Consider the following 12,326-nt stretch of genomic DNA (forward strand, 5'->3'; position numbering starts at 1 on the left):
AAAGCCAAATCTCATACTCCTAAGCCTCCGATCTCACCCCTCATGTATTAAATTATTATGATATGCCTAACAATGAGAAAGGAGCTAGGGGATGTGGTAACTTGCGAATGAAGTAAGGGGAAAAGTTATGATCAATGATTATCAAAGAGGATTATATGAGATATGGAGAATGACAGTGGAAGTACCGTGTATGCCATGAGCCGAAGGACTATATTTATTGATAAATGGCTGGTTCTTGATTGAACCATGAGCCGGATGGCTGAGTTATTGCCGGGTTACAGTAAAGCCATTATTGATTATGGCTGAGTATAAATGTATATATGATTAATGAATGAATGTGTTAAATGGATAATAATGAAAAATATTGAAATGTGATGTGTGACCCCGGGTAGTAGGCAGTGGCGTTGTCCACTTGCTCCGGGTATGAGATGAGAAATGATGTTTATGATAAATGAGTTTAATTATGGAGTTTTGAATGAATGTATTTGTGATACCTGGGTAGTAGTAAGGGTGGTGGTTCATCCCATTTGCTCCAGGTTAATGTTTGAGTTTTGATAACAATGATGATTGCTTTTAAACTAAACGAATGTATGTTTTGAGATCTTGGGCAGTAGCAAGGGTTGTGGTTCGTCTCACTTGCTCCAGGTCAGAGATTGTGACGCCTGGGTAGTAGCGGCAGTAGTGGTGAATCCACTCGCTCCAGGTTGAGCTTTTAAACACCCGCCTGGGTAGTAGCCGCAGTAGTGGTTATTCCACTGGCTCTGGATTGAGTGGGTAGTAGCAAAGGGGTTGTAGTTCAAACCTACTTGCTCCGCAAGGGGTATTTCTGTCCAATGGTTAGCTACCAGGACATGTCGGATTAGCTATATAACTGACAGATGATATCATCACCCATAGGGCAGGCATACATCATTTGCATATGTCTGAATTGTTTGGGTTTGCCTATTTGTTTTGGATTTCTACATCATATATGCTATGTTACCTGGTTATGTGCTACTTATTCTACTTGTACCTTATTTGTGTATTACTTGCCTGTATTGCTTCTGTTTGTACAACTGAGAGGCCCCTCATGTTGGTGTCGGTGGATGTTGAGGGCTGTTCTTGATGAGATGAATTGATGATGCGATTGCATGATGATGATGATGATCATTGAATGAGATCATTTGAGCTCCCTGGGTAGACGCAGTGATGTGGTTTCACTAGCTCCAAGTGAGGGTATGATGTATTGATATATAATTGCTGAGGTAGAACAACTGGTGATGGTTTTGCTTATGATTCTGAGTCTGATTTGTGGAAGAGTCAGCGAGTTGGGAAACATGTGAAACATGAATTAGATTTAGCACTCCCTTATGACAGTTGCCTATTCATGGATTAGCGAGAACCTAGGATGGATAATTAGTGAAGAAGTTTAGGATGCTTAGTGAGTTTTTAATGCAGTGCATTGTATTTATTTGGCACTTTTACCGTACTGGGAACCCATGGGCTCGGGGTTCTCATTCCGTATATATCTCTTATTTTTCAGATACAGGTCCAGGTGCTCAGAAGTGAGTTGTGGGTCGTCTGAGAGACGGCGAAGATCTTTATTTTCTCTACTTTGTGTTTTGCTTAGAATCTCTCCACCTTTGTTTCGAAAAGATTATATTATGTATTGAACTCTTTTGAACTTGCCTATAGAGGCTCTCATGTTTCCTTTGGGAGAGATTAGGATATACTGTTGTCAACTACTTTCATACTGTACCCAAGCTGGCCTAAACTTCGCGGGTCGCGACTAGTGGCTATTTAGTTATGTTATATATATCTATATGTTATCTATCTCTTAATCTCCTTTATGCCTTGTCCGTATATCGCTTTCGGCTTCACGATTTATCCTTTTTGTTGTTGAAACGTGAGTGATACGTCTTCGCGATTTTATTTCTACTCTTTTCAGGCTTCTCGATTAATACTCCTTTTGAAATTACCTATATTTATATATTAAAAATCCACCTGAGAGTTGTACCACCGTAGTATCATTGACTTATGACTCGAACATAAGAATTTGAATATTAGGGTGTTACATCTCACACCCAATTACAAATTTTAATTTTCTTCAGAGATCTAATTACAAATTTTTAAACTGTAGGGACCAATTTACAATTTCACTGAAAGTGTAAGGATTAATTGTATAAATAAACCTTTAATAAATAAAAGAGTTAATCAATAGGTACGTTAAGTTTATTAATACACTAGTATTTATAATTTAAAGTTTGAATTATATTTAAGTACCAAAAGATTTAACTATATGGATTATCTCTCACTCAATTAAAAAGCTTATTTATTTATTATAATATTTATGAAAAGAATAAGTTTTTTAAACAAAAATAACCGTACAAATAAGACTGTTTTAAAGTTAAAATATATAACATTAATTAATAGATAAATAAATAAATAATGTTCTTTCTTATATCAAATAAATTTTAAAGACGAAAAAAGATATTGATAATTTTATGTGTATTTAAAAAATTAAATTTTTTGTTTGATAAATTAATTGGTTAGTTAAAAAAATACTTTATCACTACTTATTAATTTTTTTTATTGAGTTGATTCATTTACTTGTAGTTTTAATACTAAATTAGATTTAACAAGATAAATACTGTTGTTGAGTTTAACTAAATAAAATATTTTTTAAAAATAAATTCTAAAAAATTTATCTATAATTTATTAAGACAAAAATAATATTATAATAAGAATAAATATATAGATATATATAATTTTTAATTTTTTTTAAATTCTAATAGTGCTTCTTTTTTTTTTAAAATAGATCCATGCCTGATTGAATATTTAAATCATCCTCAGCGAATAAGTATTTTTTATTTTAATTATGAATAAATTTATTTATTTGTGTTGTTATTAGAATTATTAATAGATTTTTGTTATCTAGTGTTCGTGTTAATTTTATTATTATTATTAGTAGTAGTAGAACTACAGTTATTATTACTATCGTTATTATTATATTATGATTATTAATTTATTATTATAATATGATTATTATTATTAGACCAATTTTATCGTATAGATGTTCATGATACAGATTTAAAAACTGAGTGACAAATGAAACAACGCTCCTTACAGGAGGACAGGCTTGCCAGAAATTTCTGCAACTTGTCGGGCTTGGATGATGGAACCACGGTTTGAGGGAGAAAGAGTTACCGTGCAAATCCCGATGGGTCTAAGGTTTGGTTTTTTTTTTTGTCATTGGGAGTGGACTCCTTTTTATGTATGTTTTTTTTTTGTGACAGGACTTTTTATGTATGAAACTGTATATATGGATTGGACTTATAAAACTTGTCAGTGAATTTGAAGAAAAATGGAATAAAATTGATAGAATTAAACCAAGTTGGGTTGATCTAGTGATTAGTTCACTAGTCCGCTTAAGTAAGTGTCGGGAGTTTGAATTCCGTTTTATGCATGCAGCAACCCATTGGTCAATAGCAAATCTTTAAATGGAGCTCAGTACCGCGACGAATTAGTCCTGACCTGCTGGATTGGAGGATACCGTAGAAAACCAAAAAAAAAATTTGATAGAATTAAAATTTATAGTGTATAGACCAAAAAAAAAAAGAAATTTATAGTGTTGTGTCTGTGTGTAGAGTTTTTTATATAGCCGAAACCAACATTAATAATTACTATTATCTTTTGTGTATGTTTAGAGAAGAAAATAATTAATTCAAAATTTTTGAAGAAATAAATGTTGTATCAGACATGTATTTGGATAATGTGTTTTTTTATAAAATTTTAAGAATGAACATAAATATTTGAAATAAATTGGAAACAACATATTTTATTTTAAATTAGAATATTAAGCTTAAAAAATTAAAAAGAATTTAATGAAATATGTGTTGAAAAATATTTGTATTTCATATTAATTATTGAAATACAAAATAAGTGTTTTCACTAAAAGATCTTATGACAATTATTAATTTTTTGAAAAAATAAATTTTAGTCAAGTTAAATGTATAAAAAAAAGTTGACTGGTTGACTGGTTCTGTATTATTTTATTTTTTTAATAATAATGGTAATAATGATAAGAATAATAATAATATTGTAATAATAACAATAATAATAATTAAAAATAGATAGTAATAATGTCAAGAAAGAAACAGTAATAAGATAGTAAAATAACGTTTTTAAAAGAGCATAAATAAAAAACAAAATATTTTTAAAAAATTAGCACAATTAAGGTCTTAACATATTGAATGACGGTTCTATAATATCTAATTAATTACTTGTTTATTAACTAATTATTGGATGACATGATTTATGTTTTTAATTCCGTAGGGTTTGTTTTTCCTTTCAGATTTACACTATTTCAACATAACGAATAAGGCAAAAGCTCACTCTATACTCTCCTAAATTTGTATACATAATGTGTCCTGCTCTAAGAATTTGACTATTCTAGCATATACTTTACAAATGAACAATAGCAGTTCCTTTCTCTTTGTATTTACCTCCTTTGAAGATCATGACATCATTGTGACACAATTTTTTACATGTCCTTGACTAAATCTTTGCAAACTCCTATATGGTTATATGGTATTGGATATCAGCAGGGACGGATTTATGTATAAGGCAGTGGAGGCAATTGTCCTCAGTCAAATTTCAAATAATAAAGAGTAGTTCTTAGTGAAATGTTAAGATTGTCTCCATTATATAATTATTTTTGCCTCCAGCCCAAAGTCCCAATCCTAAATCCTTAAACTGTTCCCAGCCCAAAGTCCCAGCCCTAAATTCCTAAACTGTTCCCAGCCCCCAGCCCAACTTCTTTTCTCTTTCTCTCCAAATCCCTAACTTTTCTAGCCTTTGCCTTCCAACCTCCAAGCCCAGAATTACTGCCGCCAGACCAGACCACTACTCCGCGTTTCTGCCGCTCCGTGGCTCCGCCAGACCGCCAGTGTGGGCTATGTGGCAGTGTCACTAGCTCCCTGTCACTCCGCGTTTCTGCTCCTCGCGACTCTGCCGTTTCCGCGACTCCTTGTATCGCCGCGATTCTCCCGCGTGGCTCCGTCTCTGTTGGTTTCTCCTTGCATTGCCGCCACGCCGCGCCTAGTGGTTCTCACTTCTCAGGTTCTACCTTCTTTTGCGCCACTACTTATGATTTGTGTGGATCTGCTGCTGCGTTTCTCTTCTGCGTTCCTTCCTTTGGCACTCAGCAATTCGGCATCTGATTCTGCGGTTCTACCTTCTTCTTCAACGAACATCAATTTCTTCTGGGCTTCTGGAGTTCTGGTTGACTGGTTCTTCTTTTTTATTCTACAATCCTCTTCTCTGTTGCCGCTGGCGCCACACCGCTACTGGGTGTCTGGGTCATCCTCCTGAAGTTTAGTTTGCTTCTTGGTATATGATTGGGAATCCAAATCAACCTTTTAACTTATCAAGAATGGTAAATAGCAAATAATTCTCAAGTCTACTCTGTAACCAATTAATTATAGCATATGTATATTATAAATAAATAAGCTTTTGGGGTGGGGAATGGCTGAATGGGGATTTAGAATAAAGGAATGGTTTATGACTGAATAAGAATTAATAGTTAAGAATCAATAGGTCTTAGGTCAGGTGGTATTGTGTATTTGTGTTGGTTTTCATATACTTAATTCACTTAGTTGCTTCATTCATTTTTTCGCTCATTTGTTTCATTGTTTGATAAATAAAAATTTCATATAGTTGGTTTAGAAATTGTGAATTTGTGATTGAATTTATTCTGATGTAATTGATTTTTAGTTTCATTAATTTGTTTGTTAATTATTTTTGTGTATTGATTTATTTTAAATTAGAAATTTGGGGCATTATTAGTTGCTACTTGCTATAGCTTGTTGTTGTTGTTAATGGATCAATTTTTTATTTATATTTTTATGCTGAACTTCTCAATTTGGGAAGAATTATAAATTAATTTTATTAATGAATTAATTTAGGTTTATAATTTTAATCTATTAGTGATGGAGAAATATTTCAAAAGAACTTCATCGTTGGAGATTGGATCTCAAAATAATTCATCGAGCTCTTCAAACAAGAAGAGATTTTTAGAATTTGAAGTAGAGAGTCTCATAGTAGATCCAGAACAACGACTAAAGATTTCAAGTTATCATCCGAATGACAGAGACAAAGTTAGATGCGCGTATTTGCAAAGAGGTCCTTGTCAACCAAGGACTCATGATTTTCCGCAAACTGCTTGTGGTTCTTCTTTTCGAAGATTCAAAAGGGCATAGTTGATCTCAATCCATAAGTTCTAGTCAACTCACTAATTAATTTAGTATAAGATTAGTGTCAATGAAAACCAAACCAACTAACAATCCTAACACAATGTAGAATGGACATCCATAACTCAAGTTCACCTAATTACCCAATTCCCAACTAAGAGAGTGAAAAACTATACAAAAATTAGAAGAGACATTTTATCAAACACCTAGCATGTATAAAAGGAAAAAATATCATAAATTGCAATAAAAATAAAATTTATACTTCCAATTACAATAAAATAATAATAACAACTCAAATAGCATCAAATAAACATAAAACATTAAAATTGCATTAGTGAAACCAAAATTGACAAGAGTATTCATAAACTAAAAATGACAAAATTGAGAAAATAACAAAAGAAATTAGGAAGATCAAGACAAGAGATTATGAAAATATAAATGAAACTATACTAAAAGAAGAATTAAAGACTAAAATTAAAGAGAGAGTGAAGCTAAAAACCCTAATTCTAGAGAGAAGAGAGAGCTTCTCTCTCTAGAAAAAAACTAAGATAAAACATGTAAAAACCTAAACCTAATTGCTCCCCCTTCATCCTTCTTCAATTTGGTTTGAAATAGCTTTAGAAATGATTTGGATTGGGCTCTGGAAGCCCAAAAACCGCTGCTAGCGTTTTGCATTTAATGAGGTCACGTGTTAGGACTTGTGCATACCTACACTTGCTGATTTTCTGACTTATGCATACGCACACTTAAGCTTATGTCCACTATAGTAAATTGTATATCATTTTAAAGCCCCAGATGTTAGCTTTCTAATGCCATTGAAACCGCCTCATTTGGACCTTTGTAACTCAAGTTATGATCAATTTATTGCGAAGAGGTCGAATCCTTGCAAATCCTTCATTTCTTTAATTCTTCCACTTTGTATGCTTTCCTTTCACTTTCTCAAGCTATTCTTGCCTTCAAAACCTTAAATCACTCAAACAAACATATCAAGACATCAAATAGGAGAAAAGTGAATTAAAATTGGCAATTTAAGCATAAAAAGTATGTTTTTCACAATTAAACACAATTAGAAAAGAATTCACAAAAGTATGCTATTTCAATGAATAAATGCAAGAAAAGTCAATGAAATTCACCTAATTAAAGCAAATAAATACCATAAAATGTGGATTCATCATATCTCCACACTTAAACAATAGCATGTCCTCATGCTATACCAAAGAAAGACAAAAAGGGAAATCAACAATTATTCAATGTAACTATCTATATGCAATCTACCTATATGTATGTAACTATTATACCTTATACTATCTAACTATCTATATGTATTTAATTTGTCCAAGTAAATTAATTTTCAAGAAAACATCTATACACAATCAAGGGCTAAGACAATCATAACCAAATCACATTCACAATTAAATTGAGTCATATAAAGAATTTAAGCAAACTTGCAAGATAAGCAATGATCATAGGTGAAAATATGGAATTGAGTAATTGAACCCTCACCGGATATGTATATGCACTCTAGTCGCTCAAGTGTTTAGGGTCAATCCACTCAATCCTCCTCTAACTATGCTTTCTAAAGTTTGTTCTTCATCTAACCAATCAATAAGTATTTAATGTACATATGCAAAAATCATGAGGTCTTTAGATGGTTGTAATGGGAATAAGGGTAAAGGTATATACAATTCTAATATCAAGTTAGCTACCCATAATCTCACTTTTTCATATATACACACTCATGTATCAAATTCAATCACATATGCATTGATTTTTATTAAATTTCACATTGGGGTAATTTTGTCCCTTTTTAATTATTTTTTTCTTTCTTTCTTCTTTTTTTCTTTTTCTTTTTCTTTTTCTTTCTCTCTCTTTTTTTTAGAACATAATGTATACCAACTCATCAATGCATATGGTTTCTATAATATTACATGAACATGTACGGTATACCCAAATTTCTAATATTTTTCAACAAGAATAAAACTCATATCCATCAACCAAGATTCCCACATCTTTCCCACACTTAGTTGACAGACACTTTCACTACTTAAGTTAACCAAAGATTCAAATAGGACAAATAATTATTTTCTGCTTAAGGTTAGTGATGTGGCAATATAAAGAACAAAAGGGATTATAAAGGCTCAAAGTGGCAAACAAAGGTAAATGAAATAGTAGGCTATTTGGGTTAAGTGAGCTATAAAGAAGTGATGGCCTTAATCACATAATTGCATAAATATACATTAAACAATAGATATATAGACTTAAACAAATAAAATATTATAATCATAGAGAAGAGCAACACACATGAATGAAATAAGTGGTCAAATGATGTTACCACATAATAAAGCTCAAAAACTCACAAATGGTATGTTCTTTAACTCAAAAACCATATTCCACAATGTATATAAAAGATTTCAACGGCGTTCAACGCCAGATTGCTCCCTTCAGATTCGGCCTCAACTTCAGTGGTGATGGTCTTGCACTCTTCTCCTGAGTTTACTTCAGTGTTACTAGGAAGATTGTTAGAAGGGTCTCAGGGATTCTCTTGTTCAGTTGACCAACTTGTACCTCTAAATTTTTTATGGAGGACCTTATTTCAGTCATGAAACTATGAGTAGTCTTAGAGAGGTTGGAGACTATAGTGACTAAGTCATAAAGTCTCTGCTTAGGAGTCTCCATATGTTCCTGAGAAGATAGGAATGGTGGCCTATTGTTGAACCCATTCTGGGTTATGCCACCTTGATTATTGTTGAAGCTTTGCTGAGACTTCTGTTGATCCTTTCATGAAAGGTTAGGATGATTCCTCCATGATGGATTGTAGGCATTTCCATAGGGTTCTCCCATGTAATTCACCTCCTCCATCATGGGTTGGTCAAGATCATAAACTTCTACTTCAAAGGAAGCTTCTTGGGTGTTGCCAGCTGCAGCTTGCATTTCAGTCAAATGCTGAGATATCATATTGACCTGTTGGGTCAAGATCTTGTTTTGAGCCAATACGACATTCAGAGTGTCTACTTCAAGAACTCCTTTCTTCTGAGCTACCCTATTATTCACAAGGTTTCTCTCAGAAGTGTACATGAATTGGTTGTTTGCAACCATCTCATTGAGTTTTCTTGCTTCTGCAGACCTTTTCTTCAAGTGGAGTGATCCACCTGCAGAGCTGTCCAATGATATTTTGGACATCTCAGAAAGACCATCATAGAAGATGCCTAGGGTAGACCATTCTGAGAGCATGTCAGAAGGACATCTCCTGAGAGTTCACCTAAACCATTAAATTACACAATCCCTCAATATCAAAAAACCCAAAATTCGCGAAATTGAGGAGGGGATGAACTGGGTGAGAAATGCAAATCTCTTACCAATTTGTTTGGTTAGAATTGAAAAAAATTCTAAGACGAACACGTGACTGCTGACGGCTCATTAATCGGAGCTCCGAATTAAAAGTTACAAGGATTTGAAATACTAGACAAGAGTGTGGGATTTTCCTTCCCAATCTCATTTAGTTTGGAGCATGATGAATGGAGTTAAGTGGCTGGATATTAGTCTTTATATATGAGCTTTGGACTGAATTTGAATTCGGTCCAATCGATTCGACTTGTTAATTTGATTTTGGGCTAAGATCTATTAAAATTAATGTCAAAATTCATATTTTTAATATTTTTACTTCTTTAAATTATAAAAATTTAATTTTTTAATTTTTATAAATAATAATTAATTTATTAGTTAATTATTTTTAAATTTTCAGGATTTTACATATGGTATGGAAGATTTAAACAGAAAATATGGAATTCGAACACAAGATCCCTACAAGATGCTACATATTCAATAGCGCTCAGTGTTAGATAAAATTATGTTTCAAAATTGTGTTCTATCGAATGTAACAACTGCGCTATATTTTTTATTGATAGTCAAATTATAGTGACCGTTATTAGCCGGCTCCACTCGATTTTGGGTCAAGTCAACTTGTTAAAGTCTTCAAGTCAACAGTATTTGATTGTTCCTCTTTCTGGCTAATTTTGACTGAGTTATCTATTCTCATAAGTGATAACAACTTATTTAGCAGAGGATGCTTCGGTAGATGGATTTTAATTTTGGAAGAAGTTGTCGAGTTGACTGCTTACAATAGATTCTCTTGAGTCTTCCTGTCAATAATTAGCCGTAGTAAAAAGTTAAAAAGGTTAAAAAGAAAAATATTAAGTAATTAATATTTTTTATATAAATAACATTAATTAGTTATGTCTTCATTTTTTTTACTAAAAATATTGGTCTTTTAACAATTTTTTTTTATTTTGTTTGGTTTCCTTTGAAGTTGGAACTCTCAATTCTAATTTCCATATTTTGATTTTGAGTAATATATAGAATTAGAATTATAATTCTTAGAATTAATTTTGTGGAAATGAAATCAAACTATAATGAGTTTTTACTTTTTATTTTATTTCTCATATAATTTGAATTATTAATTCTCTAGTTAGTACTTAAGACTAAGCTTTTTAACTATTTTCTTGCCAACTAAGAGTTGGCCTAGTATTATAGGCTACTAATCCCTCCTTCTCCATGACTCTCTAGGCTACTAACGATAGTCATCTCTAGACTCTAATATGACCACAAGAAAATTTTAAAAAAGAGAAAATTAAAAAATTAATAGACGTGTTCATTAAAATTAAAAATTGAGAGCATATGAACAAGTTTATTTTATTTTTCCTTCGTGATTGTATCTTTTTATTGTTAGAATTTAAGTTTATTTTTTTTTGTTTTTCACTTGTTGTGTTTTCCACTGTTATGGATTATGAGAATTATGTCATGCTCTGTTTTACGATGAAGCTTCTCTTCTATGAAAAGATTTCAGGAGGTTGGTGGGTTGCGAAATCTTGAAAATACTTGCTTTCTCAATTCAGTGCTGCAGTGTTTGACCCATACAGAACTTCTGACTGCATATCTGCAAAGCAGAAAGCACAAAAGTTTATGTGAATAGCTCTCCTCTATTATATTTTTCATTGTTTATTTATGTTTGTGGTTGTAACTTTGCCTTGTTTTGTTAATGCCAGATAATTTAACATGGTTACGTTTTTTTCCATTTTTTTTAGTTGTGGACGACGGGTCTACATGTGAAGGAAATGATTGTTGTGTTGAGTTTCTTATTATGTTTACCATAAATGTAGACCATGTTGCTGGATTTTGTGTTTTGTGTGCAATACAGAATCATGTAAGTCGTGCACTGCATCCATATGGAAGAATATTATTCCTTGAGGATCTGGTTGAAAATTTGTGGTGTATATATTTACCAATAATTACAGCATAGATAATTTATTTTATTTTAGAGAGGATACAATAGAATATATATATTATTTAAAAGGTTTAACTAATATTTAGGTTAAATTATCAAAATACTATTTTTTTTAATATTTGATTTAGAGGAGTGTGTTATCCTCCAAAATGACTTATTATGTGTATTGTAACGAGCTATGAAAATGCTGCAATTTTTTTTAATTTATTAATGTAAGTAAAATACCCACACTTCAATTGGCCCTAGGATCACTCACTCATATAAATGACGCTATCATATTTTTCATCTCTCAACTTCACCAACACTCATATGAAATAATAGAACAAAGAAGGACTTCACATAATCATATCTTTTTTCATTTCATATAACACACACAATACATAAGGCATATATGCCTTTATATAGGCAAAGTTTCATACTAAAACTTCATGATTCTACTAACTTCTTAATACACATACTTATCCAATTTTGCTTCTTCCTTTGACTATTCAAATAAGTAATTTCTAGCACATCTTGAAAATTCTTCATTAAGCTTAGTCATCAATCTTGAACCTTTCAATGCACTTCATGATTCTTCTAGTATGGAGGTGATGAGTGCAACTTCCTTTCAATTCCAATTCAATTTGATTTTGAACTTCTTCATTGTTGTAGAATGTTGTAGTTATACTACTCTCTTGAACGTTCTTGGTTATTCTCCAAATTTCCAACATCTTCTAGTAAATTAATGATTATTGTTTTCGATTCAAACTTTGCTTCTTCAATTCTTTAACCATGTTTCATGAAGATTCTAGTCCATGCAAGTTGATTTAAAATTT

This window comes from Arachis duranensis, chromosome 7, assembly GCF_000817695.3.
Source record: "Arachis duranensis cultivar V14167 chromosome 7, aradu.V14167.gnm2.J7QH, whole genome shotgun sequence".
Classification (NCBI taxonomy): Eukaryota; Viridiplantae; Streptophyta; class Magnoliopsida; order Fabales; family Fabaceae; genus Arachis; species Arachis duranensis.